This window comes from Cygnus atratus, chromosome 3 (assembly GCF_013377495.2).
Source record: "Cygnus atratus isolate AKBS03 ecotype Queensland, Australia chromosome 3, CAtr_DNAZoo_HiC_assembly, whole genome shotgun sequence".
NCBI classification, from domain to species: domain Eukaryota; kingdom Metazoa; phylum Chordata; class Aves; order Anseriformes; family Anatidae; genus Cygnus; species Cygnus atratus.
In genome coordinates this window covers 63,368,244-63,395,946 of record NC_066364.1, presented here as the reverse complement: position 1 = coordinate 63,395,946, position 27,703 = coordinate 63,368,244, and the positions used below count along the sequence as shown (strand labels likewise).

Here is a 27,703-nt window from a genome sequence, read left to right as displayed (position 1 = left end):
CAGCTGAGTGGCAGCACTAGAATTTTCAGTGCTCAGATGTAATTAGAAAACATCTGTGAAGGAAAATCAATTGTTCCTGATAGTCAATGGCTAATTTTCCACAATCAGAATAAAGAATGCAATATGACATCTTTGAAATGAGAAAGTAATTGTTTATTGTTTTAACATTTCTCCATTTATTTGTGCTAACTATCCTTTATTTTCTTCACAACTAATTCTCACCATTCTTAGTGATATTCCAAGTGATATTTAAACCCTGTTTTTCTGTAAAAACCAGTCTGTTAGAGTTCTTTAAGGAGATGATTTGTGATTCATGAAGGAAGAGTTGAACAAATGCTTATAAATTGCCCTGTGATAGTTTCATAACGGAAGACTTGCTAAATGAAAAAGTTGAATCCCATCAATGAAATTGCACACTTATTAATATTAATAAGTATTTGACCCATCAGTGGAATAAAGTCCTCAGATTCTTTGTCTTGATCTTCGAAGTGTCTTTGAGATACACCTGCATTCCAAAATGCTCATTTTCTTTTTGTTGACATTACCAAGAAAGGGGTAGGAGGTGAAGTGAATGTGTCCCTCACATAGTATGAGTAGCAGATTGCAGGAGGAACCTCTGCAATCCAGATCTTGAGATCAAATTACAATGAGTTTGAATTCTGGAAGGAAAATATGCGTTTAAAGTTATTATTATTTGTATTATACTAGTGCTGTTAATATTGATTTAATCTTACACAGTGACAGAAATTGAAATTCCAGAAGTGATAACTGTGCTGAACTGCTTTCAGCATGTAAAATGGTATGTTGTTTGATTAAATCATGCTCAGTTCATTTGTTTATCTTATGCTACACTGTAAATTTAAACTCTCATTACGTGATTTGGATCCTAATTTACAAAGGGTTAGAGAAAGGAAAGCAAAGTGCGTCTATTTGCAATGATATTCCCAGTGACTCCTTTGTAGTCTGAGGGACTGTTCACTCAGAGAGAGAGAAATGCTGCTGTGAGCGTGCCTTATAGGAGGCTGCACAGCTCTCCAGGGCCAAAACCAACCCTGCTTTTGTTTTCTCTTTGTATAGTGCTTAGCTCAGTGATACCCTGATCAATAATTTGAACCTGAGAAACTATTTCTGTACAGCTAAGCATTGAGGCAACCATGTTAACAGCTCTCTGGGAGTAGCCCAAATGATGTATCCTGCCCATTGTGCTGCACTGCTGCTGCAGGCATTTCCTGCTCTGGCAGGGGCAGTGGCTGATTTTCTCAGTGCTGGCTTTCAGCATTAACACCCAGCTGTGCACTGCAAAGCTTCCCACACCCTGCAGCAGGGAAGCCAAGGAACACATTTGTTCAGCAAGTGTCTCTTAATCACATTTTTAACTTTCTTCTTCAGTTATCACAACTGCATGGCTGGGACTGAAGACTGGGATTCTGCCTTCATACCCTAACAGATGCCAGGGCCCTGGATCTGGACCAAGTTTGTGTCACCATTTTTAAATTGGCTTGTTCACTTAATAACTGTAAACAGGATTCTGCTAAACACAGAAATTCTGAAAAATATATTTAGTGACATAGGTACTAAAAACACCTTGTAAAATAAGAATAAGAAGCTGTACTCCATAATTATTTGGGAAAAAAAAAAAAAAAAGTTTTCACAGTTTCCAAACTAGTCTGCCAGAAAATTTCTTATTTGTGGTTTTGGGCATAGAAATATGTTAACACAAATAGAGGAAATATTATTGTAACAGCAGTTATTCAAGCAAAGTACATTTCTCAGAATTTTGGGGTGGCAAAATGTAGAGAGATTCTTAGAATCCAGATAAAAAAGAAAAAAAAATATTTTCAGTATGTTAGTGAGGATTGATGAACTTATTATATGTAAGTTTCTACATAAGAGTTTTAAGAGGCTATCTTTCCTTGGCAGGTTGCAGAGTAATAAATCTGATGCATGATCTATTCATTAACTCAGAACTGTAAGATTGCCTTTAGCAAGCACATTAAACACTGGCAGCAGACTTACATTTTGGATAAAAGTTCTAAAAGTCGACTGTCCTACTTATGGCAATTTTACACCACTGATCATTCCGTAATGTAGTGAAGTTTCTCCTAATTTACACCAACCTAGATGAAATGAAAATAAGGGTCAAATGGTTTCACAGACTGAGTTATTTATTTCCCTGTGGCAGCTTCAGAGTCAGATCAGGCAGACAGAGAACAAAGGTTGCATCATCCAACATTACAGCAACCTCCCTGAAATGAATTTTGTGATCTCAGCCCTCTTCCCAGGGGGATGAATGTTTCCCGACATTAGGCAAGCAAATAAACAAACAAATAAATAAAAAGTGCCTTCACAACTGGTACTCTTGCTGAGAAGCCTCTATAAAGAGGTCAAACATAAAGACAAGGGCTGAAGGGACACAGAGAATAAGCTATTACTTATACCTTCCAGGAAGTTTCTCAAGTTCAAGATAGTTAATGAGGCAGAGACAATCTGGCACCTCTTATGGACATTGAAATCGCATTAAATTTTTTTTCAAATTGAAAACTGAGCAGACTTTTTTTTTTTTTTCTTATATGAGTGAAAATAGTTATTTGACATGTTCAGTATGAAGTGAATGAATTGTTCACCTGACTGGTAAATCACGGATTAGTGTGAAGGTTAAAAACCAGGAGAGCAATTTATTTGGGGGAACAACAGTGGCTTTGGGAATATGAACAGGTGATGAGAAGTTGCAGAAAATGTTTTTCATCTACAGAATTTGAAAGAAAATCTACCAAGACTGTGTGTGCAATTAATAATAATAATAATAATAATAATTTGAAATAGAAACGGGCAAGGAATGGTCCTGATGGTTGTAGTGATTGGTGTAAAGAAGGGAAAGGGTTCAGGCAGATATGATATGGGAGGAAGCATTTAGGGTGACATAAAAGCTTATATGGATATATAAAGGAATAGCCTGGACCAATAGCCTTACAAAGAAAAGGCTATTGGTCCAAGCAAAGATTTTAAATGAAGCACAGGATCTCTTAACTTTACATTTTCCTTTACTCTTATATTCCACTGCGCTGCTTTATTTCCAACATTAACACAGCTAATGTATCTAATGAAAAAGTTGTGTCATATAATTTCTCGGGTAAGGGATGCTAATGGTTTAGCAACAAAGTTCAAAAAATATTTAGACATTCTAGAACATTGGTCCAGTCCCCAAATTCTCCAGATTCATTCATTCTAAATTCTCATTCTTCTTGATGGGGGATTTCGATCTCTGCACCTTTTGCAGATGATGGCATTATGATTCCAGAAGGTCCAGGGGGACATTGAAATTCCCTGCAAGCTCTGAATCTCCCTCCATTGATCAGTATGTCAGTCCATGATGCAGTCATGCACAGATGTTACATAATAGCAGCAGAGAGTTACAGAGCCCTAACAATATTTTAATAAAGAATAAGAATAAAAAGTTAATGCTATAAGCCCCCTATTAAATGCCACAGTTTCATTTTTTGCATAAAGTTGTGGCTTTTGTAACTGGAAGTTGGACCTTAAACTAGCTTATTCCTTTAGGAGACTTCTGTTGATTCACACAGAATTTGAAAGGGAAGAAAAAAGAAAAAAAAAAAGAAACAAAAAACATGGCATCTGAAAAATTGTGTAGACAGAAGAAGAAGGGGGAAACCAGACACTTGAGAAATTTTTCAAGCATGATTCTTTGTCTTCTTGAACTCTGATTTAAAGGTTGCTTAGCAACAGTGGCAGTAACAGCTGGGACACCCTTGATCTTGTTGTGTAAACTATTAAAAATAGGTGATAGAAAGTGGCACCATGGAAACAATGACAATTCTGAAGCAGGTGTCTGCAGTGCTGCTTTTCAGCTTAATGTCAGAGGTGTAAATTACAGAATTACTTTCTCCCTTTAGTCTGAATTCTTAGGAAGGAAGAAATCTTTATATCACCAAAATTAAATACGAATTAAGACAGCATTATCCTATTCTGTAGCATTGCTTTTGATTACTGCTTTATATAGTTTCTTGTCAAAACCTTTAGAGGATCTTCATTTCTGGAAACTGAGGTTATTTCACTCCAGTGAATTACCGAAACAGTCATCCAGCAAGGGGCATAACTGGTATTTATAGTATTAACCTCAGCTATGAAAGGATCATAACCTTGATTGCAGCTGGATGGTTTAGCTAAAACCTCACCCCAAATTATTACTATTAAAATCATAATCTGAAAATGCTTACCTTTTTTTCCAGGGCTGATAATCATAGCTGAGATTAGTAACAATGGACACTGGAATCTGCAATGCTCATTCTGGGAATATTCAGAGACTCAGGGTCAAGACTCTTAATATGACTAGTAATTCTGGGGCATGCAGAAGAATACCAATTCTCAGAAATAGTCATTGGCTGCCTTGTGAAGCAAGCTTCTGCTTAGGATCTCAAATGTCTGTGGCTGATCTTCAATGTCTGTATTAAAGCAGGCAAAATTGCTTTAAAAACAAACAATGATATATCTTATTATGCTAAGATTATTGAATGTGAATAGAACATCCCCTATTATTAGTGACATTTACATATATTGTTAACTTAAAATATTAAAAAGGGAAAAAAATATCCTTGGACCATAGCATAGTTGCATAGTTGCATGTTACACAGTTTTGTCATTGTTGTTGTTGTTGCTTTTCTTTTCAATAATTATTTGTAATGAGTGATAAACTGAGTCAGATATTCATAAAAGCCTGAGAGGTCCATGTCCTTTAGGAATTTTTGAAAACTCTACCCTTATTCTATCATGGCGGTACTTGTATTCTGAGGTATTAAAAGTCATCCTTTGTACAACTGAATCAAAACCGAATCTGGGGAAAAAAAATTAAATAAAAAGCATAAAAAATCACCTATCTGGCCAATAAAACCATAGCTATGAATCTAAATCCTATTTACATAGGATTTATTATGATAATTAAAGAATTCAGCTTAATTCTTTAACACAGTTTATGCATCTGAAAACTGTTGTCTCCTCTGAGCATCCTTACTGCTGCTGAGATTTGTACATTGCTAAAATAGTGACTTGTATCAATCAGTCTTACTTTTGTTTTTCTTGGGATAGTGGAATTAGGGACTGGAATGCATAATTTTGATATTGCACTGTCATGCGCTATACTATTATTGGAAGGTATTCTGAATCCCATGCTGAGGCAGGGTCAAGTTGACATACAATGGCATTGCTTCCTAAATAATTAACTTCTGCTGCCACCTGGCTGGAGAGTAAATTGTGGGTATAAGTCTTATTCTTTTTGGTTTACAGCAAACGTGACTGAAACCTTTACTGCATTCTTGTCTGGATGGGCAAACCAACAGTACAGGATACAATGAAAGTAAGAGTCTTTTTTCTTCTAATCTAATTTGGTTTTACATACTTTCATACATTATTAGACAGAACAATTACACACTGAGGCACATTCAAATAGTCCAGCTGACACTGGGCTGTATTTGAAAGAATGTAATAATATTAAACCTTTGTGCTCAGCACACATTTCTTCAAAGACTGTTGTGTGCAAGAAAGATGTACTAGCCAAGCAGGTAGACTTGTCTTCCTGACCTCCATGAATTAAGCTAAGTGCTGGAACTGACTTCACTGAAGCCTGTTCTTGCCAAGAGTTTCATAGGAGTCATTCTGCAATAATCTAGCAAGATTTAATTATTTATTTTACTCTAATTATTTTCTGAAATAATATATTTGATTTCAATTATCCTGTCCTGTATGAAAATCAGCCTCTCCTCTGTTATTTGGATGAATGGGGAGTAGTCCAAAATGTAGAGTTTATTTTCAGTATTCCATATATAAATCATTCAGTTCTTATTGGTAGCAGCCAATTTGCAAAGGAAGCCACTTCAAAAAGTTGTACTGGGGAATTTAGGCAATGGGGTTTATTTTAAACTGTGATATATCCCAGTGCTCATATGGCAGATACCAGCTGGAGGGTGCAATACTTCTCATTTTTAACCTTATCTGTGTATTACTCTACTTTTGAAAAGTATATGAAGTCAATGGAGTTACCTAAAGAATAAAATATCATAATTGACTACAATATCTTTCACAGATTAAGAAAACACTTCAAAACCTACATCTGATACTGAGAAACTGTCATTGAAATTTATAAAGGCTATCTTTAAGAATTTCAGCTATGGCTAATACACTTCTTTGTATATCTGCTATACCAACACATTCCTTGACTAGTATCAAAAAGAACTGTGGCAGCTTAAAGACTACAAGATCAAGGGGTTACAAGTTACCTTTACTGTTTGCTAATGTCCTACATTTATTTAGGTTCCTGATTTTCTACATACACAGTTACGTTTTACTGTAACAACAGCCAGAGCCATGAGGATAGAATATCACAGACAATGAACTCCGTCTTACAGGAGGTTTGTTGGTTAGTCTCAAGCTTATTGGTTACACCACAAGCATACCAAAACAATAGAAATCACTAAGCATTTCACATACATGTATAATCACACAGCAGCTACCAAAGCTATGCTTTTGGTAAAGGAAACTTTTCAGCTGACAGCTTCACAAGTATGTGTCTTCTCTGTTGGAGGACTCTAAGGGATAAATTCAAGGGAGATATAATCCCAATGTTTCTATTATTAGCTAAATGTCATTTCCTTAGACTCTTTCTCACTGTTTGCTAGAGTTGTGCTTTTCTGGGGACTGATAAATTAGACAGACATGTAAGGGATTTTAAGTCCTTGAAAGCACCCAGAGGAGGGCAACAAAGATGGTAAAAGGGCTAGAAGACATGACTGATGAGGAGAGACTGAGGACACTTGGGTTGTCTAATCTGGAGAAGAGAAGGCTGAAAGGTGACATCTTTGTTCTCTACTACTTCCTGAAGTGCAGAAATAGAGATAGATGTGCTGGTCTCTTCTCCCTGGTAACTGATGACAGAACACATGGGAATGGCACAAAACTGTGCCAAGGGAGGTTCACACTGGATAGAAGGAAAAATTTCTTTACTGTGGGGGTGGTCAAACACTGGAAAAAGGTTTCTAGAGAGGTGGTTGATGCCCCACGCCTGTCAATGTTCGAGAGATGTTTGAACAATGCCCTCAATAATATGCTATAACTTTTGGTTAGCGCTGAAGAGGTCAGGTGGTTGAACTGGATGATCTATGAAGGTCCTTTCCAACTGAACTATTCCATTCCATTCCATTCCATTCCATTCCATTCCATTCCATTCCATTCCATTCCTCTATTTTTCCATAGATCCTTTTACAGGTCTCTAAAAACCTGTTTTCCTTCTGTTTCCTTATTTGCCACTTGAATAGAAAGACTATGCATATGGAAGATATTTTTTTAAGGTCAGTCCAAATCCAGTAATGAAACCTCGCAGGAACTCAGGACCATCCTGGATCTACCTGCCCTCTGTTCTAAGCACAAGTTATACCTGGTTTCTACTTTAACACATATATTAACAAGCTCTACTACAACATACTTCACTGTACAATTATTTTCTTTATTTGAATGAGGTGGAGAGAACAACTAAGTTGCAGACATCTGTTACATTGCTGAAATTGTCTGAGATATTTGGTAAGGAAAAAAGGAGAGCGGAATAGGTATAGCTAATCCTGTTCTACCCAGTGGGCTGAAACATCCTCTAATTCATCACCTTGTCTGTCAGAATAGCTGCCTGGAAACTTTTCTGCCAGCTACTGAGATTATGAAATCTTCAGCTCAGCTGCTGTCTTCTATGTTTGCATAAATTCAAGCATAGTATGTCCCTGACTTAATATGATAAACATCTTGAACTTGACATCCCTGAATGAAATAAAGACAAAATAATCACAGTATATATAGAATTATAAATTTTCCCATATCTCTACTCCTTTCATAGAATCATAGAATATCCCGAGTTGGAAGGGACCCATAAGGATCATCAAGTCCAACTAATGGCACCACACAGGTCTACCCAAAAATTCAGGCCATAAGACTGAGAGCACAGTCCAAACACTTCTTAAACTCTGACAGGCTTGGTGCGGTGACCACGTCCCTGGGGAACCTGTTCCAGTGTGCGACCACCCTCTCAGTGAAGAACCTCTTCCTGATATCCAGCCTGAACCTCCCCTGTCGCAGCTTGACACCATTCCCTCAGGTCCTATCACTGATCACTAAAGAGAATAGATCGGCACCTGCCCCTCCACTCCCCCTCATCTAAAAGCTGTAGTCTGCAGTGAGGTCTCCCCTCAGCCTCCTCTTCTCCAGGCTGAACAGGCCAAGTGACCTCAGCTGCTCCTCATATGTCTTCCCCTCTAGGCCCTTCACCATCTTTGTAGCCCTTCTCTGGACACTCTCCAATAGTTTGACGTCCTTTTTGTACTGTGGTGCCCAGAACTGCACACAGTACTCGAGTTGAGGCTGCACCAGCGCAGAGTAGAGCAGGACAATCACTTCCCTTGACCGACTAGCAATGCCATGCTTGATGCATCCCAGGATGTGGCTGGCCCTCCTGGCTGCCAGGGCGCACTGCTGGCTCATATTCAACTTGCTGTCAACCACAACCCCCAGATCCCTCTCTGCGGGGCTGCTCTCCAGCGTCTCATCACCCAGTCTGTACGTATAGCCAGGGTTGCTCCATCCCAGGTGCAGGACCTGGCACTTGCTCTTGTTAACCTTCATGCGGTTGGTGATTGCCCAGCTCTCAAATCCAATCCAATCTCTCTACTCCTTTGGTGATATTCTTGTTACCTCCATCACCAACCAGCAACAAGTAACTTTTGGGTAGGAAGAAAAGACAAGTTGAATCTGACTGAGAAAGTCCTGTACCTTAGCTTAACCCCACTGAGCAGTTTAGGAAGGGGGAGACCAGGGGCTGTTCTGGGTGCTGAATATGGTAGAGAAGGCCTCAGGGCTGCCTGTGCATGCTGCCTCAGGTGTCTGTGAGGCTTGGAGGTCAGCCTGGAGCTGTGCGGAAGTCCTGGGGCTGAACTTCAGCCAGGGCTTGAGTAGAGCCCCCACGCCAAAGGCAGAAAGTTCCTGGGGGATCTCAGATGGGACTGCTCTGACTGGCTGAGTAATGTTTATGGGTGTACTCAGTGCCCTGATGTTTCTCTCCTCTGCCAAGAAAGAAATTTCCCGTCTGAATTTAAGTCTTCTCTCCCCATCCTCCACTCCATCTTCCAGCCTCTCTTTCCATATTTGCTCGATTCAGCATTTTCAGGATCTGTGTGTGAGGTTGTTTTTTGTACATGCTAGCAAATAAACATATGGAGCAGCCCAACAAGCCCATGCTCTTGCTGATTTCACTGCCTGCTGGGCAGTATAATGAACCACCAAATAAACTGTTTGCCAGCGGTATTTTGAGATTAATGCTTGAAAAAATAAGCCTGAGAATGGTAATACAAGAGTTGAAAAATGGACTCCCAGACTTTTCAGAAGAGATGCATTTTATTCTTGCTATGCCTTGACAGGTATCTTCCCAACAGGGCTGCAGTTTGCAATGTAAAAATTAATCAGATGTTCAAGATAATTAAAAACACATTCTGAAGTGCTTTGGGGAAAGAGATATGTGGAATGAAGGGACAAGTCCTTAAATGGACTTACAGACAATGATTTTACAGTTCACTTCCCCTCAGCATGCCTATTAAAATGAATCTTATTGTTACTTTGTCTGTTTGCAGATTTTCAGTATCACAGTATCAGCAAAACAATTATGGACACTTTATTCTCAAATGAAATGCACATTAGAATGGTGTGTTTTTTTTTTTGTTTGTTTTTTTTTTTTCCTTTCTCAGTAGCACCATTTGAAATAGAAGTTAGCAAAAACAAAAATTCACAAGGAAAAGACAAGAATAGAAGAAAATGAGGGGATTTCACAAGGAGATATTGAACACCAACATACCTATATGTGAAGAGGATTTTCATTTCATTTTCAGAGCAATACTGGGACTACTAACAGTCTCAGAAAACCTGACTCTGTAGGACTCCAGCAGTATATCTCTGACCTGGAGCCCGTAAGACAGAAAGAAGTCCAAGAAATGTTTGAGAAGATGGAGCCGAGTTCTTCTCATTTGCATGAGCTATGGAAATGATAAATAGTTTGGGGGGTTTGCTTGAGAACTTCACCGCATCCTCCCAAAAGATGAGAGGTATTTCCTTTACTTTGACCTTCTCCTGCGGAAAGAATTGGAACCATTAGAAGGATTCATTTCCAAAAAAAATCTTCCAGTGATTCATGTGACTATTTTAGAAAAAATCTATCCCTTGATAGTTTCACACTGACATTATGCCTTTTTAGTGCCCTCATATCTGAAATCAATATATATGCCTACCTGAACAGCCAGGGTGGGGGGGGCGGGGGGGTGGGGGGGGGAGGGGATCACTGAATGGACCTTTCAAATCCAGTGGATCAAATTATCCTTTCAGTAACATTACACAATTTTGGCCACATTACATATGTATAGAAAAGATTGCATATTTGTTTGCTTGGGTATTTATTTATTTTCTTTAAAATATCTTGCACTTTTCAAAGCTCACTGTCCCTTCTGGCACTGGAGCTACATAATACTGAATATGTGTGACACCACATTAATTTCCATAGCAGGGGATTATGATATTACAAACACAGGATTAGGCCCACTTGAAGGATCAAAGCAAAAAGAGAAGTGAGATGTGAAGAATAAACCTTATTTATTTATTTATTTATTGTCAAGTAAAAAAATATCCAGGATAATATGGTAAAGAAGAAAAGCAATGTCCAAGTGAATGTTTGTAACTTAACCTGAATTCCTGATCCACTGGAATATTGGATTTTACCTGATATATTTTTAACCAGTAGAAAAATTCCGAGTTGTTTGTTTTCTTTTGCTTTCCACTGCAGCAGTGCTATTCATACAGAAACCAATACAGAATCTGAAACAATATCCTGGGGCCATTTTCATACAATTTAGCATCTTGTATTCATGTGCATCAGGGAACAGCTACACTTGCTATTCACGTTGCTGAGCTACTGCAGTACATTTATGGTTGATTTTTCCATTGATGCTAGAGCACTGTATAATTAGCAGTGAATAACTTATTTCAGGAATTCAACCTCATTTTCCTCTTTATGGAATGTCCACAAATAGATAAAAACAAATCTCTTATTCTAATCCACTAGAAAATGAAGAGAAGCTTTCTGCTTTAAATTCTGAAGGTTTCTGAGTATTCTGTAAAATGGAATTATTCAGTAACTGAATTTAGATATAAAATGTGTGCTTGATAGTTATGATTTTTCACCTAATTGCCATAGCTTTATATGACTTAATTCAAAAAGTGTTACTATTTCAGGATGAGTTATTCTTCTGATACAAACTACCATAGATTTGTTGAATTTGTTGAATGAGTTGCTTTGTGAGGCTGAAGAAAGAAAAATGAAGTGGCATATTACATACAGAGATGTTCTGGACAAAGGAGAAAAAATATAAAAGAAAAAAAAAGCCCACTAGCTGAAAAAAAAAATCACCTTATTTCACTGCAAGAAAATGTTTAAAAATATCTCCTAACTTTCTTAAAAAATGTTATGATTACTTTCTTGGTGGAATAACTGGTTCATTAATGATCCAGTTGAAAAACTGAACTTGACAAAGCCAAGAAGCCCCATTTTTTTTTTTTCAGAAAAATTAGGAAGAGTTACATTGTTGTGGTTTAGCCCGGCTGGCAGCCAAACACCACACAGCCGTTCGCTCACCCTCCCCCCTCCCTCTCCGGGATGGGGGAGAGAAACGGGAAAGTGAAGCCTGTGAGTTGAGATAAGGACAGTTTATTAAGACAGGAAAAATAATAACAAGAATAATAATAATAATAATAATAATAATAGTAATAATGTGTACAAAGTGATGCACAATGCAATTGCTCACCACCCGTTGACCGATGCCCAGCCTATCCCCGAGCAGCCGGCCCCCCCACCCCGGCTAGCCACCCCTATATATTGTTCAGCATGACGTCAGATGGTATGGAATACCCCTTTGGCCAGTTTGGGTCAGCTGTCCTGGGTCTGTCCCCTCCCAGCTCCTGCTGCACCCCCAGCCTGCTCGCTAGCAGGACAGAGCGAGAAGCTGAAAAGTCCTTGGCTTGGTGTAAGCATTGCTCTACAACAATTAAAACATCAGCATGTTATCAGCGCTCTTCTCATCCTAATCCAAAACATAGCACCCTGCCAGCTACTAGGAGGAAAATTAACTCTGTCCTACCTGAAACCAGGACAACATGATTTTCAAATTTCTTTTTCACATTGCTTTCTTTTGTTAAGTAACACCAAATCCTTTCTTCTTTGTTTTCTAAGCAACAGTCAGTTTAACTTTCACATTTCCACCGAATAAGTTAAACTATGTAGAGCAATGACCCATTTCACAGGAAATTTTCACAGCTCATCTGAAAATGTGTGTGTTTAAATTTAAATGCATTCTTTTTGATCTTCTTTCATATGTAAATACTGCTTTCCTTGAAGACTAATGAAGATGACTGTCTATAATATTCTCAGAGAATGCAAACAATGATTAATCCATTTTAACTACCTTTAATTTTCTGCCCATCTATAGATATTACCAAGAATACTCAAATGATCTGTTTAGCTGTTTACTATGATGAAGGAGACAACAGATTCATTTCTCAGGGAGAGTAGGGTGAAAAGTCTTTCTCCTGACTTTGGTAGGTTTACATCAGTTCCTTAGAAGTGACCATGCATGTGTGGAAAAATGTTTTTGAAAATAGTAAGGATGTGAACTGTGATGCAAAGTACTTATGGTACTTATTACAGAAAAACAATCAGGTTAAATAAAAGCAAAAAGAATGATGAGCAGAGGTAATTCCCTACTTCTCAAGGCTGAACCCGGATTCCTAAGCCAACCTGCACAACTCCCCAGCATCACCCCTGCAGACTGCTAAATAATATTCTTCTTTGAAAGAACTTTGCAAATCAGACTCAGAATCACAGAATCACAGAATCATTTAGTTTGGAAGAGACCTCCAAGATCACTGAGTCCAACCTCTGTCCTAACACTAACAAGTCCTCCACTAAGCCATATCCCTAAGCTCTACATCTAAACATCTTTTAAAGACCTCCAGGGATGGTGACTCGACCACTTCACTGGGCAGCACATTCCAATGCCTAACATCCCTTTTGGTAAAGAAGTTCTTCCTAATATCCAACCTAAACCTCTCTTGGCACAACTTTTGCCCATTCCCCCTCGTCCTATCACTGGGCACGTGGGAGAATAGACCAATCCCCACCTCGCTACAGCCTCCTTTAAGGTACTCATAGAGCGTGATAAGGTCACCCCTGAGCCTCCTCTTCTCCAGACTGAACAATCCCAGCTCCCTCAGCTGCTCCTCATAAGACTTGTTCTCCAGATCCCTCTCCAGCTTCGTTGTCCTTCTCCAGACTCACTGGAGCACCTCAATGTCCTTCTTGTAGTGAGGGGCCCAAAACTGAACACAGTACTCGAGATGTGGCCTCACCAGAGCCAAGTACAGGGGGACAATCACTTCCCTAGTCCTGCTGGCCATGCTGTTTCTTATACAAGCCAGGATGCTGCTGGCCTTCTTGGCCAGCTGAGCACACTGCTGGCTCGTATTCAGCTGACTATCCACCAATACACCCAGGTCCTTCTCTGCTAGGCAGCTTTCTAACCACTCAGACAACTCAGATGGATTTTCAAACCATAAACAAATTTTCAAATCTAGAGGAACACTGCGGCAGCAGCCTAAAAGCCATGTGTACATAAGCTCCCCAGATCTGGTCCCCAGAATTTTCCCGCCAGGAACACAATTCCACAGAGCAGTCAACTCTTTCTTTAGCTTTGAGGATGCTGAAATGGTCCCTGGCTTGAAAAGAACCAGTTCCCAGCCTGTCTCTAAAAATTGTTGTGTAGGGCTAACATCTGAGTTTCCTTTCCGTTACGTGAACATCTTGAGAGACTCATCCTCCCTTCTCAGTTGACTTTGGTGCTGCCTAATCTTAAGATTTTCGGTACTCAGTTGCGTACCCCAGACTCTTGTGTTTTGAGAGGGATTGCACTCCCCATACATAATATGGGAATCCCTTTTTTCTGTCTCAAGGGTGAATGGTGTAAGGCACTTATAAATCATTGCAGATTGTGGTTGTTGTCAATTGCCATGTAAATTAAGGTCATGCAAGTACCTTCTACCGTTTCATCTTCCCTTTCATTTGCTGTCTGGTTACTACTCAATATTACATATTCAGTGAAATGTTCTAAAAAACCATTACTTTTTAACTATAACAACTTTCGTTTTTTCTTCCTCTAGGTCTGCTCGTAGCTGACAAGGTAGAAAGATGTGCTTTTCTCTTTCATTCTTGTGAAGTTAGAGGCAGTGCCCATTTAAACTATGACTGAGGCTCTGCAATGGTGCAAGTCTATCTTACTACCTCAAATTCAGTGATGCAACCTGAGTTTACATTAATTACCTTTCAAGGATTCAACCAATGTAAAGCTTTTGGACAATGACAATTACTTGAAAACATTCCTACAGGCTTATTTTCTTCATTTACATTTGTTTGCTATCTCCATCTCGTTCAAAGCAGTCAGGACTGGTTTGCTTCTCTCTTCTCTGGAAATTTGCACTAGGAACCATTGTTAGAATCAGAATCCTGATCTAAGAGTATGATGAAAAATGTTGCACTCCAAGTTGGAAATTGGAGAGGAAAATGTTCATGTATACATAAGAATTGTACTCAAACAGATGATTACACTCTTTCTTACACCTGAACAGATGCTTACACCTTTAAACTTTTCTACCTGACAGGCAACAGGTAGTTTCTACATTTCACTTGGGGATAGCGTACTCTTCTGTATATTGCTTCTATACAAACAGTTCAAAATTGTAAAGTCATGTTGGCAGTCATACAACCAAACAGCCTTGCACGGCATTACATGTTCCTCCCCCAGATAGATCAAGCCCTGAATGCAAGACTGGACACGTAAATAAGGCCAACATGTAACACTAATTTCTAAATACATTACTTTTTTTTTTTTTTTGGAAGGGTGTCAGAACTCCTTGTGGACACCTGAAGGAGTTGCAAAATAATAATAAAATTTAGGTGAAGGAAAAGTTCCTTCTCTGTTGTTTTTTGTTTTCTATACCATACAGTCTTAAAATGAAGGTCCCATTTTCTGGCCTTTGACAGACTGTAAGCATGCCGGAACACTTCACATTACGTAGATCACATTTGTCTGAAATGATAATATCATACCTATAGTCTGCTGCAGGCTGAAAAGTAGCCTGTGCTTCAGGTACTGTTTTATGCCTTTGCTTTTGTTACTACATCCTTGTAAGTCTTCAAAAGGGAAATGAAATTATCCTATTCCGAAGAAACACCATCCAGAAGAAACTTCAGTTGTTAGGGCCTGAATTCTCACTGAAACTAAAGGCGGGTATAGAATCACAGAATAGCCTGAGTTGGGATGGTCCCATAAGGATCATCGAGTCCAACTCCTGGCACCACACAGGTCTACCCAAAAATTCAGACCATGTGACTAAGTGCACAGTCCAAATGCTTCTTAAACTCTGACAGGCTTGGTGCAGTGACTGCTTCACTGGGGAGCCTGTTCCAGTGTGCAACCACCCTTTCGGTGAAGAACGTCTTCCTGATGTCCAGCCTAAACCTCCCCTGCCTCAGCTTGACACCATTCCTGCGGGTCCTATCACCAGTGACTAAAGAGAATAGATCGGTGCCTGCCCCTCCACATCCCGTCATGAGGAAGCTGTAGTCTGCAGTGAGGTCTCCCCTCAGCCTCCTCTTTTCCAGGCTGAACAGGCCAAGTGACCTCAGCCGCTCCTCATACGTCTTCCCCTCTAGGCCCTTCACCATCTTTGTTGCCCAGTATCTTACTGACTTGAAGAAAGAGACTTTAATCTATCCTGGTTTGTTTACTAATGAAGGAGCACAAAAGAGATGCATATCCTTGTCTCTGAAGAGGAGGTGAAGGAACAGCTAGTGCAAGGCACACAAATATCAGTTGCGCCAGACGAATATGTGGTTGTATCTGAGCTTGGAGACTGCAGCACAGAATCACAGAATCATTTAGTTTGGAAGAGACCTCCAAGATCACTGAGTCTAACCTCTGTCCTAACACTAACAAGTCCTCCACTAAGCCATATCCCTAAGCTCTACATCTAAACATCTTTTAAAGACCTCCAGGGATGGTGACTCGACCACTTCACTGGGCAGCACATTCCAATGCCTAACATCCCTTTTGGTAAAGAAGTTCTTCCTAATATCCAACCTAAACCTCTCTTGGCACAACTTTTGCCCGTTCCCCCTCGTCCTATCACTGGGCACGTGGGAGAATAGACCAATCCCCACCTCGCTACAGCCTCCTTTAAGGTACTCATAGAGTGCGATAAGGTCACCCCTGAGCCTCCTCTTCTCCAGACTGAACAATCCCAGCTCCCTCAGCTGCTCCTCATAAGACTTGTTCTCCAGATCCCTCTCCAGCTTCGTTGCCCTTCCCCGGACTCACTGGAGCACCTCAATGTCCTTGTAGTGAGGGGCCCAAAACTGAACACAGTACTCGAGGTGCGGCCTCTCCAGAGCTGAGTACTCACATACCTTAAGCATATTAAATGTAGGTATACAGTGCCAATGCATGACTGGCAGAACCACTAGAAAATCTAATTGTCTACTGAGCTTGAAAATCCCACTGGGGAGTATAGGAACTGGAGAGTTCTTCACTGAAAACAATTATGTGCACTCTAGGCTGGAGAGTCTGGAAAATTTAAAAAGAAGCAAGCAAGAGTGAGTGAGAGCATTTTCTTGCCAGGCATATTTGTCCAAGTTCAAGATTAATCCACAAGGGCATACAGGCAGAAGATTAAGGAACTAAACACAGTCTTCATTCCTTGCTGTATTTTATTTTTACTTTGAAGCTATTTGAAGGAATATGTCTATAACATTGCATTCTGTCAAGCACAAGGCATTGTTCATGAAACAGATGTCCAATATATTTCTATCATCTGAGTAGTGGCACACACAATTGCACAACAGAAGCTAGATTCTCACAGAAGCTGCAGAGGAATTTATCATATGTGAATGAGACACCACCAAAAAGTCCTATTTCAAACCCTGCTTTGTTTTCAAGCAGTGCTAGAATTAAGGATATATTTACACTGTGGAAGATGGAAGAATTTTGATGAAATCGTTCTCAAGGAGTTATAAATCAGCAAGATATATTTCGCATCTAAATCAAAAAATAAAATCAGGAATCATACACAGCATGGACATTCTAAGTATGCACTACAGAATAAGAACAGAAAATTTAAAATTTAATAAGTGTTAAATTTTGGCCTTCAAATATGACAGGCATTAATTCAGTCAGATAGCAGAACTGTGTTACAAAGATATACATGTAGCCTAACATTGCACATAAAAATTAAAAATAAAATAAAATAAAATAAAAGCTGAATTAAATAAAGTATTGGTGTGTATATATAGACAAGTCAAATATTCAAAGCAGAATACAATATGTTATATTATTAGCTACAAACCAATAGATTATTTGCTTTGTTCAAATATTGCATTGGTGGATTTTCAGTTATCTAAGTTCATATCTTGCCATAATATCACATGCCTAAAAAGCACTGAAAAAGTAAACTGTTATTTTTTATTTTATTTTTTAATTTATTTTTTAAGGAAGGAAAAGTATAACTGTATTATACAGAAAACATCTCATATACATTGCCAAAAAAAGACATAAAATAGGCTCAGGGAATTAAGAGTTACGAAAAGCAATGGGAGAGAAAAAGTGTCATAAATAATGCAATATCTTGGGCATGTCAGAGACAGAATAACATTCTACTCATTCATGAAATCAAATATACCAAAAGGAAGGCATTGATTCTGGTAATGGAAAATGCACAGGAAAGATAAGACCCAGATGACTTAAAGGACTGTATAGATTAAGGTAACTTGCAGCAGTTTGATCACAGAAAAGTTATAGAAAAGTATAGAAAGTGAAAACATATAGAGACATCAGAATGTGTCTTGAGTCTAGGCAGGTCCAGACTTCTACCCAGCACTCCTTTTCAAAATTCATCATAGCAAGAGTATTGGTATGCACGGTGTGTTATTCTAGTCCTCACGTGGTTATTTTGGGGCAGTTTTGACTTCTGTAATGTAGTAGAAAACCAAGAGATTTTGAAAATGGCATCACAACACAGACCTTTTAAAGATGACACCGAAATGAATCTTCCCTTAAGTACTTTCTCATTTAATATCATACAAAAGCAAGGAAAATTTGTGCTTTTAATCTAGAAAGGAGATTCAGAGGTGAATGAAGCACCTATATGTTTGTGTATGTTACTTTCTGTGAACAAAATGCAGAACTTATCTAACCTAGATGCAAGACACATAGAGGAAGTTATGACTCATCTTAAGGAGTAAGAAAAGCTTCTGCTAGCTCAGAGGAAATAGAATTTCACACCCTCTTGTACAGTACAATGAGCAGTTTTTTGAGCAGTTGCTCAAAAAGACCAAACTTCCAAATATTAAGTGTTGTGAAACTAAACTGCATATGTACAACATACAAATAATTTCTGAAATTTTTTTCCATTACTTTGATTAACCTGACCCCTGGGATCAGGAGCACAGCAGCACTTCTGTGGAAAAATCTTATGGACAACCTTTTATGAAAAACAACGTGGTAGTCAAGACACTTTATAATTGCTTTTTGAGGAAGAGACATATGAACAACCTATGCTAATTTTCTGCCTCAGGTATTGTAGGTCAAGAAGCAAGGAAAAACCTTCCGAGAAAAAGCATATACCTCTATGACCTGGAATCAAACCCAGCAAACCTCTGAAATTATTTGCATTCCAGGCACTGCAAAACTTTCTAATTTAGTGGGAATGCAAGCCAAATGATGGTGGTTTTTGGATTGATTTGTTTTGGTTGCAAATGTTCTTTCCCATTCCTTGGAGCTACATTGTCAGAGATTGCATTCTATCTACTATTGTCCCTGAATCTGAAGCAGTGAGCCAAACAATGTTTGTTTAGAACCTGCTGAGAATTTTAGTATCTAAAGTAAAAGTAAGCGCATAAAATTACTTCATTAGCTCATATGAACTGTGTGTACATACTACTGAATTACCACCATTTTTGTGTTGCCAATATCTCTCTTTGAACCATGGATACATATCAATGGCCTTTGCGATTCAGAAGATTGATGTCTCTGTGAGTACATCTAGCTTGTGCACCACCATCTTACTTCATTTTCTTTACAATTTCAGGATCTCATGCAATGTTTCTTAATATCTGTAATAAACTGCCTCAGTGTAAAAAAGTGACAAAAGTGCAGTCTGCCAGCAAACAGAAGACAACTTCTACCTGTGTTATCTTGGACGTATTCTGTATACTGAGGAACTGATAATTTTCTTGGCCATGTGCTTTACAGTCTTCTGACTGCTCTGGATTTTCATGTCAGACCACAGCAGAAAGTCCATTATTATGTCTTATAATGAGCATGGGAAGTACTATAATAAGAAAATGTATGTGAGGAACAAAGAAAGTGTGCTAAAGTGTAAATAAAAATTGGCCCAGTGAATTTAACAAGACAGACTGATTCAACAGCAGTCAAAATGGTCCTTACCAAAATATGTAAGACATAAGATACGCATTAAGCAGTAGATATTTTCTTTCTTATTTCGGACTTTGCATAACCTTTACTAAGACTGTAAGACAATGCTCTTTTTAAAGTGTGTTTTTTTTTTAATTATTTTTATTTTTATTATTTTTAATTGTCTCTTTTTTTCCTCCTAAAGTAAATAAGTGCACTGGTATTTAGTTTGAAGGTTGTGCAAATTCTACCCATTTAAGTAGAAGTAAATAGCCTGATATTTTTACAGAAGTCTGAATGCATATAACTCTCTCGAGTATTACAAAGACTCGAAAGGTTCTCATTCACTTTTTAAAAATTTCTCTTTATATGTTAGGCACACTCACGGGGTTAATTTAGGTGCCAAAACTTCTGTAGACAGCATTGTTTTTTTTCCTTTGCAGGTTTCAGACACTCACTCTGCAAGTTAATTCCTTGATTAGAAAGGCATTTTTCAGGAAGATTGCATTACATGTTGCCAAAACATTAGATACAACTTAGGTATCACACACCTAGGCCAATTGCTAGCTCTGTGAATTCCATTCAATGGCCTCTTCAAAAGAGTCTTCTAAACTCTGTGCCAGTCTTGTTTGCTTAGATCATTTTTATCTTTTTTGCCTACTTTGTTAATTCACTCTTTTTTTTTTTTTTTGAGAATAGACTGTCAAACTTGGTCACCTTTCAGTAGTTTGCCACTTAATAATAATAAAAAAAACTATAATAACAATGAAATAATAATAATAATAATAATAATAATAATAATAATAAGAGAGCAATAGTTCAGCACTGGATGAAAAGTGTAGCAGTTGGGCTATCAGCTGCCAGTGTTACATAATATAGCAGGAAAACCTGTGCACAGCAGAAGGTTTCCTAAGGATTTCACTAGCTAGAAACTTGGACTTGTGCCTGAAAATTAAATCCATAGGGGACAATGGATGCACAGTTTTTATACAGTGGTTATGGCAACTAAGCCCTGGACGTTATGCAACTGAATTCTTTATGAAATTATTGAGGGAAGCAGAGACAGATTGCCTATGAATGAAATTAGTGCTGGGGACTTCAGGTTATGTGATTGAAATTTGGTCATCTCCTTTGTGTTGGCATCTTCCTAAATGCCTGAGCACCTGTATGTCCAAAGGTGAGACTGAATTGCACTGCCTGTTCCTGAACTTGTGTGAATACACAAATTGATATGTTTGCTTAGGCAGATAGCAACTCTTCTGAGTATTCCCCACTTGGGTTTTGTCCGGACATTAATCACCTTAGTTCAGAAACCAGGTAGTGATGTTGTCTTTTACCTCAGAAGCGTTTGGGAGCGTTCAGACGTGCTGGTATTGGGATGTGGGAAAACGCTTGAAGGAAACTGGCCATTATCTCACTGCCCACTAAAAAAAAAGACTTAAAATATCACTAACAATTTTCTTGTCATTGCACACAGACAACCAAGAAATATCTGAGGAGTTCTACAGAAGAAATTCCCTGGGATAATCTGACTGTCTGAATCCCTAAAACTAACTGTAGGAACTAGTTTAGCTCAAGCCCTTGATGCCTGTCAATTGCTGTGTTTGTAGGTCACATTGGGTATCCACAAAGAGAAATTGAAATGATTGTGAAATTGAGAAGAGATATATAGTTTTTATAATAATGTAATATCAATAACAGAGATGGTGTGGGCCAAGAGTGATAACACTGTTAAAGATGTTCCAACTCCTCAAAGGATTCACATACCAGACATCTGTAAGTATTGCTGGTGTGAATGGACCATTAGAGAGATGACCAGAAAAAGTAAGCAAAGCTTTTCACAACACCAGCAGTCATGAAGTACTTCCCAAGCTGAATTGCTCTGTCAAGTTTTCTAGACCCCTGAACTGTCAAAGACCAGTTTTCTGGCTGGTATTGAGTACTGTGGAGAAAGAATAGGTAGAGAAAGAACTTCCCATTCTGATCTTAGCCTTCATTGATAGATTATGATATATCTGACAATTCAATATAAAATGAGCATGCAGAAAACACAAGGAGAGGAAATCTTAAGGCTTTGTAACTTTCTGCTGTGGAAGATATTAAAGCTTGTTTTTGGTCTAATGATTAGCCAAGATCAGCATTTTCTCTTTCTAAAAACCAGAAAAGGAGAAGAGACACAGACAGAGACCTTAACACTTAAATGAGAGTAATATTTTTCTTACATTGGTAGTTGTAAATGATCAGTGTTGTTCTTCCTAATACAACTGTGGTGAAATTAAAACAACATTAACATTAATAAAACAAGCAACAACCAAAAATATATGTAGTGAGGGAAGACCAAACTGAAAAACTAAAACAAAAAAGGAAAACAGTAAACATTTGTATATGCTGAAGTGCTTCACTTTGAATGTTTTACCAGTCCTTTAGCAGTTGAAGTACACATATGATACCCTACTTATTGAGCAGAATGATAAATCTGGAAAGTTGACCAAAGTAGCAACAATACTTTGGAAACTGATGACAGTTAACTACAGCATGTGTAGTCTTCTGGAAGTCACAAAGAAATAACTGAAGAATTTTGAATTGACTGCCACAGGAAACAGAAGGTGTCTCTTAGTTCCAAGACACAATCCCACTGACTTCATGCCAGAACGCCATATTCAAATGACTTTTTAGTATCAGAAAAAGTGTTGTAAACTAGGCTTTTCACTTCAGAAACCAGGGGACAATCCTGCAAGATTCTGAGTGGTACTGAGTGCTACTAAGAACCATGAATTTTCACTGGAATTGAAGGTGAATATTAACTTCTAAAATATAAATATGTTACATGTTAGTTTTCTGTACACATAATAAAAAATTAGTATACACAGTTTTTACATTATTATTGTGCTCACTTAACTTGGAAGAAAGCCACAGCTCAGTGGCTTGATTTCCTTCATTTAACAATAACTACTAAAGGCAACTAGAGCATAGCATGCTGAAGCATCAACTTCCATCTACGTGAATAAGCACAGCATTTTCATTCTTTCTCTGTGTTGTATTAGGCAATCTTTGAGTCTTCAATGTACATTCCTGTCCATGTAATACAATAAGACTGTGAGATTAAATGTAACAAAAGAGCTTTTTTTTTTTTTTTCCAAAGAAAAATATGTGCAGAAAAAAGCTGTGTTCAATAAATTATGATGAAGTCAGTTGCAAGTATCTTCTGCATAAACAGTAAGAAAAACTTCCTAAATAACCATGAGTTATTTAACAGGCATAACAAAAATATTACTTTTTTTTTTTTTTTAATATGCTAGGTATCTGTGCTCTAATAGTACTGTATAGAATAGGACTGATTGCACTTGCCATGCACACAGAGTGCCGGAACAGTATGCAGTGTTTCTTCCTTAAATTATATTTAACTACTTTTCAATTACAAACCCTTTTCATGAATCTAATATCTTATCCAAGCACTATAGTGAAAGCAAATGTGCAACAGCTGGTACTAGGACATTTTTATGAGTTTAAATAAAATACACAAAGAAGTATCTGTTCAAAGACAGAGATGTGAAAAATCTTCGACCTGAAATTGATCTGTACAAGATTATTCTTTCTGATTGCATTTGAAGCTACTATGGTGAAGAAGATTCCATAACATGAGAGCAACTTATGAAGTCATCTATCACTTATTTATGTTTTGTACAGTGATTTTTTTTTCAAGTTTGAGTAACCAGACTCATTATATCAGTATAAGACTTCATTTTTATTTATTTATTTATTTTTTAAATGTAGGTAGTATCGACTAGGAACTTTTCAGGCAACTAGTGAAACTTGGGTGTAAAAAAGGGAAAGTGGAAATTTGTTTCCCTGAAAGTAAGAAGAAATCACTGGTAATTAATCACAGGCATAGAAAAAATAATTAGTATTTAGGCATTAATCATCTATGTTTTACAGAAGTAAAATGTTTGACAGCAAGTTGAATATGAGCCAGCAGTGTGCCCTGGCAGCCAGGAGGGCCAACCACATCCTGGGATGCATCAAGCACGGCATTGCTAGTCAGTCAAGGGAAGTGATTGTCCCGCTCTACTCTGCGCTGGTGCAGCCTCACCTTGAGTACTGTGTGCAGTTCTGGGCACCACAGTACAAAAAGGACATTAAAATGTTGGAGACTGTCCAGAGGAGGGCAACGAAGATGGTGAAGGGCCTAGAGGGGAAGACATATGAGGAGCACCTGAGGTCACTTGGCCTGTTCAGCCTGGAGAAGAGGAGGCTGAGGGGGGACCTCATCACAGTCTACAACCTCCTCGCGAGGGGGAGTGGAGAGGCAGGTGACCTATTCTCCGTTATCACCAGTGACAGGACCTGCAGGAACGGTGTTAAGCTGAGGCAGGGGAAGTTTAGGCTGGACATCAGGAAGAGCCAAAAGGGTGGTTGCACACTGGAACAGGCTCCTCAGTGAAGTAGTCACTGCACCAAGCCTTTCTGAATTTAAGAAGAGATTGGACTGTGCACTTAGTCACATGGTCTAAACTTTTGGGCAGACCTGTGCGGTGCCAGGAGTTGGACTTGATGATCCTTATGGGGCCCTTCCAACTCGGGATATTCTATGATTCTAAGTGCACTACAGGGAAAGTTGTATAGTTAAGAAAAAAAAGAGAATAAGAAATTGATTCACTAATGTCTAGAGCAATCAATGTGGGGGAATGATGAGTTTGGTTAATGTTAAAACTAATTCCTTAAATCTAAACTATGCTTGATTAGGGATAGGCAGAAGGATTCATAATCAATTTTAAATTAAACCAAACTTGGAGACTAGTTGACATTTCTGATGCATTTCTGATATTTTTCAGTTCAAGTATGAAATTTTAGGCAGGAACCTAAAAAATTCTACCTACCTGAGTCCAAGGTGTTGAGTCCTCTAATAGACTAAATATGTTAACTAAACCTGACTGAAAATTGAAAGATGTATACACTACAAGAAGAAATTCTTCAGGATCTGTCATAAATATTCTATGGACACAAGATAAATCTTTTTTTGCTAGCACAGATTATTTTTGTGACTTCTTCTCTAATGTATTTCTAAAAATCTGGGTAATTGCATTTAGCAACAATACATGCTATAGGTCTAAACACATTAAAGGTCATGGAAAACTTAACTTCAAGGACAGTAGGGCAGAGTCATGCATGTTTTGCAGTATTTCTATTGCAATGATACTTCACAAAAGTTTGTATATAATAGCTGAAAGGAACCAGGTGATGTAAATAGATATAAATTATCTGCTTTTGTATATATGATTGTCTTCGCAGGACTGTCTTAAAGGCTGACCCTCCATTTGAAAAAGACTTGGGCTAAATTTAATTTAATTAAAAACAAACAAAATCAAAACAAACAAAAAGGATGGAAATTCAAGAGGCAGGCATGACTGTGTTGCTATCTGGAATGATTTAACATCTGCTAGCAGGGTTACTGCAATAGACAGATTTCTCCAACATTAGTCTGAGGTTTTCAACACTCTCCTATCTCCCACATTCGATTGCTTTCTATGAGACGAGGTAGGGTGTTTCTGACAGCACTTCTTGATTTAATTTTGTACCGTTGGGCAACATCATGTCAGCCATAGTGCACCCCTGGTGGATTTGTACAAGCTTGGGGATATAGCAATATCCTATTGGATTTTTTGCTATCATAGGAAGGATGCCAGACACAACAGAGAGAATTAATTATTAACAGCACTGCTATCTTTCTAACTTAGCTTCAAGGCATTATTGTGTTTGCTCTCAGTGATGGCGATCATTTCTCAGCTGTTCTGTGTATAATGAACTGCATATGCCTCTCAGATTTCAGACCTTAATCTAGCAGGTTATCTGTTGTAGCTACAAATCCTGTCATTCCCTGAATATGCAGGTATTAGAGTTTTTAATTTAAACTGCAAACCTCTCTGATGTGGCAGTAACATATACAAGATTACACTGAAGAGCATGCTCTTACAGACATGTGACACTACAAATTCATGGAGATTGTCTGTTGCGAGACTATACACCCATAAATTTCAAATTAACGAACTACATTTTGTACTCTAACTAACGCAGAGAAATACAAATACTTAATCATAGAATCATAGAGTCATAGATTCAGTTATAGCATCATAGAATCATAGAACAGCCCAGGTTGAAGGGGAGCGCAAAAGGTCATCAGGTCCAACCTTCCGTGGGAAAAGGGAACCTAGATGACGTTACCTATCACCCTGTCCCGCAGCATCTTGAAAACCTCCTGTGATGGGAATTGTACCAAGTCCCTAGGAACATTGTTCCAATGATTGATTTATCTCACTGTAAAAAAAAAAAAAAAAAAAAAAGTCTTTCTTATATTAAGACAACACCTATCCTAATGGATCATTTACCTGTTGCCCTTTGACTCCTCCATTTGGCTCCTTGTGAAGACAAGAGTCTTACTCATTTACAGATGACAACTGTCATTGCTTCAAGAAGGAGGTGAGGATTCCCTCTCAAATCTACAAATACCTTAAAAGTTAATTTACTGTGAAGCTCAAGGACATACCTGAGCCACCTTCCTTTTTTTCTTTTTTCCTTTTTGCTGTCCGAAAATTGTTGTTTCCAATGTCTTCATGATTCAGCACAGTAATTTTTTTTCTCAATAAACAACATCTGCTTAGTGTCCTATATAAATAAATAATAATAATAATAATAAAATGCTACCAAATCCTTGTCAATATATATGATGTTCTTAGTTGAGGAATATATTTGCAATCAATATTGCACTCTGAAACCAGAATACAAACAGACTGAGGCAACAGATTAAGACTTCAGCTACAGGTTGAAACAGATTAAGAAGGAGACTTTCAAATTGACCACAAAAGCAGCACACAACAGTATATTTTTCACCAAATTATTCTGAACCAAATGAACCAAAGCTATTTGTTTCTTAACATTAATATAAAACCAAGGCTGTTATTGGGCCCAAATAGGCAAGTAAGGAGAAAGTAAATATTTTTTTAATTGGCTAATGTTTTTAGCGTTCCTAATCTAAACGCTTTTTAGTTGTAGTTGGTTTATGTGTCAAGGTTTTGGTAGTGGGGGGCTGCAGGGGTGGCTTCTGTGAGAAGAATCCAGGAGCTGCACCATGTTAGATAAAGGCCAGTTCCAGCCATCTCCAAAAGGGAACCGCCAATGCCCAGAACCGAGCTAATAAGTGATGCCGTTTGTGCCTCTGTGAAAGCATGTTTAAGAAAGGGGAAAAAAAAAAAAAAACTGCTGCCCAAGAGCATCCAGAGAGTGAGAAGTGAGAACCAGCCCTGCAGCCCCCCAGGTCACAGCATCACAGAATCACAGAATCACAGAATCACAGAACTGAAAGGGTTGGAAGGGACCTCGAAAGATCATCGGGTCCAATCCCCCTGCCAAAGCAGGTTCCCTAGAGCAGGCTGCCCAGGTAGGCGTCCAGACGGCCCTTGAATATCTCCAGAGGAGGAGACTAGGAGACTCCACAACCTCCCTGGGCAGCCTGCTCCAGTGCTCCGATACCCTCACTGTGAAGAAGTTCTTTCACATGTTGGTGCGGAACTTCCTGTGCTCTATCTTGTGGCCATTACCCCTTGTCCTATCCCCACAAACCACTGAAAAGAGGTTGGCCAAATCCCTCTGTCCCCCACACCTCAGGTATTTATACACATTGATGAGATCCCCTCTCAGTCTTCCCTTCTCAAGGCTGAACAGACCCAGGTCTCTCAGCCTTTCCTCATAGGGAAGATGCTCCAGGCCCCGTATCATCTTTGTGGCCCTCCGCTGGACTCTTTCCAGGAGATCCCTGTCTTTTTGGTACCGGGGAGCCCAGAACTGGACACAGTACTCCAGGTGAGGCCTGACCAGGGCAGAGTAGAGGGGGAGGATCACCTCCCTTGACGTGCTGGCCATGCTCCTTTTTATGCACGCCAGGATCCCATTGGCCTTCTTGGCCACCAGGGCACACTGCTGGCTCATGGTCAACCTGTTGTCCACCAGGACCCCCAGGTCCTTCTCAGAGCTCCTCTCCAGCAGGTCGTCCCCCAGCCTGTACTGATACATCAGTGCAGCAGGAGGGCAGGAGGTGCTCCAGGCACGCA

General features: G+C 38.8%; 2 long non-coding RNA genes across 2 annotated transcripts in view; one reads left to right on the top strand and one right to left on the bottom strand.

Moving 5' to 3' along the window:
• Positions 1 to 435: 435 nt before the first annotated feature.
• Positions 436 to 4,352, bottom strand: LOC118243947 (uncharacterized). Its single transcript, XR_004777395.2, has 3 exons — positions 4,236 to 4,352; positions 2,017 to 2,117; positions 436 to 659 (listed from the first exon to the last, which is right to left on the bottom strand). It is a non-coding gene; the product is annotated as an uncharacterized LOC118243947 (long non-coding RNA).
• Positions 1,396 to 27,703, top strand: part of LOC118243946 (uncharacterized) — a 32,733-nt gene continuing 6,425 nt past the window's right edge. The window contains exons 1-2 of the long non-coding RNA XR_004777393.2: positions 1,396 to 1,473; positions 5,299 to 5,368. This is a non-coding gene — a long non-coding RNA (uncharacterized LOC118243946). The remainder of the gene's footprint in view (positions 1,474 to 5,298; positions 5,369 to 27,703) is intronic.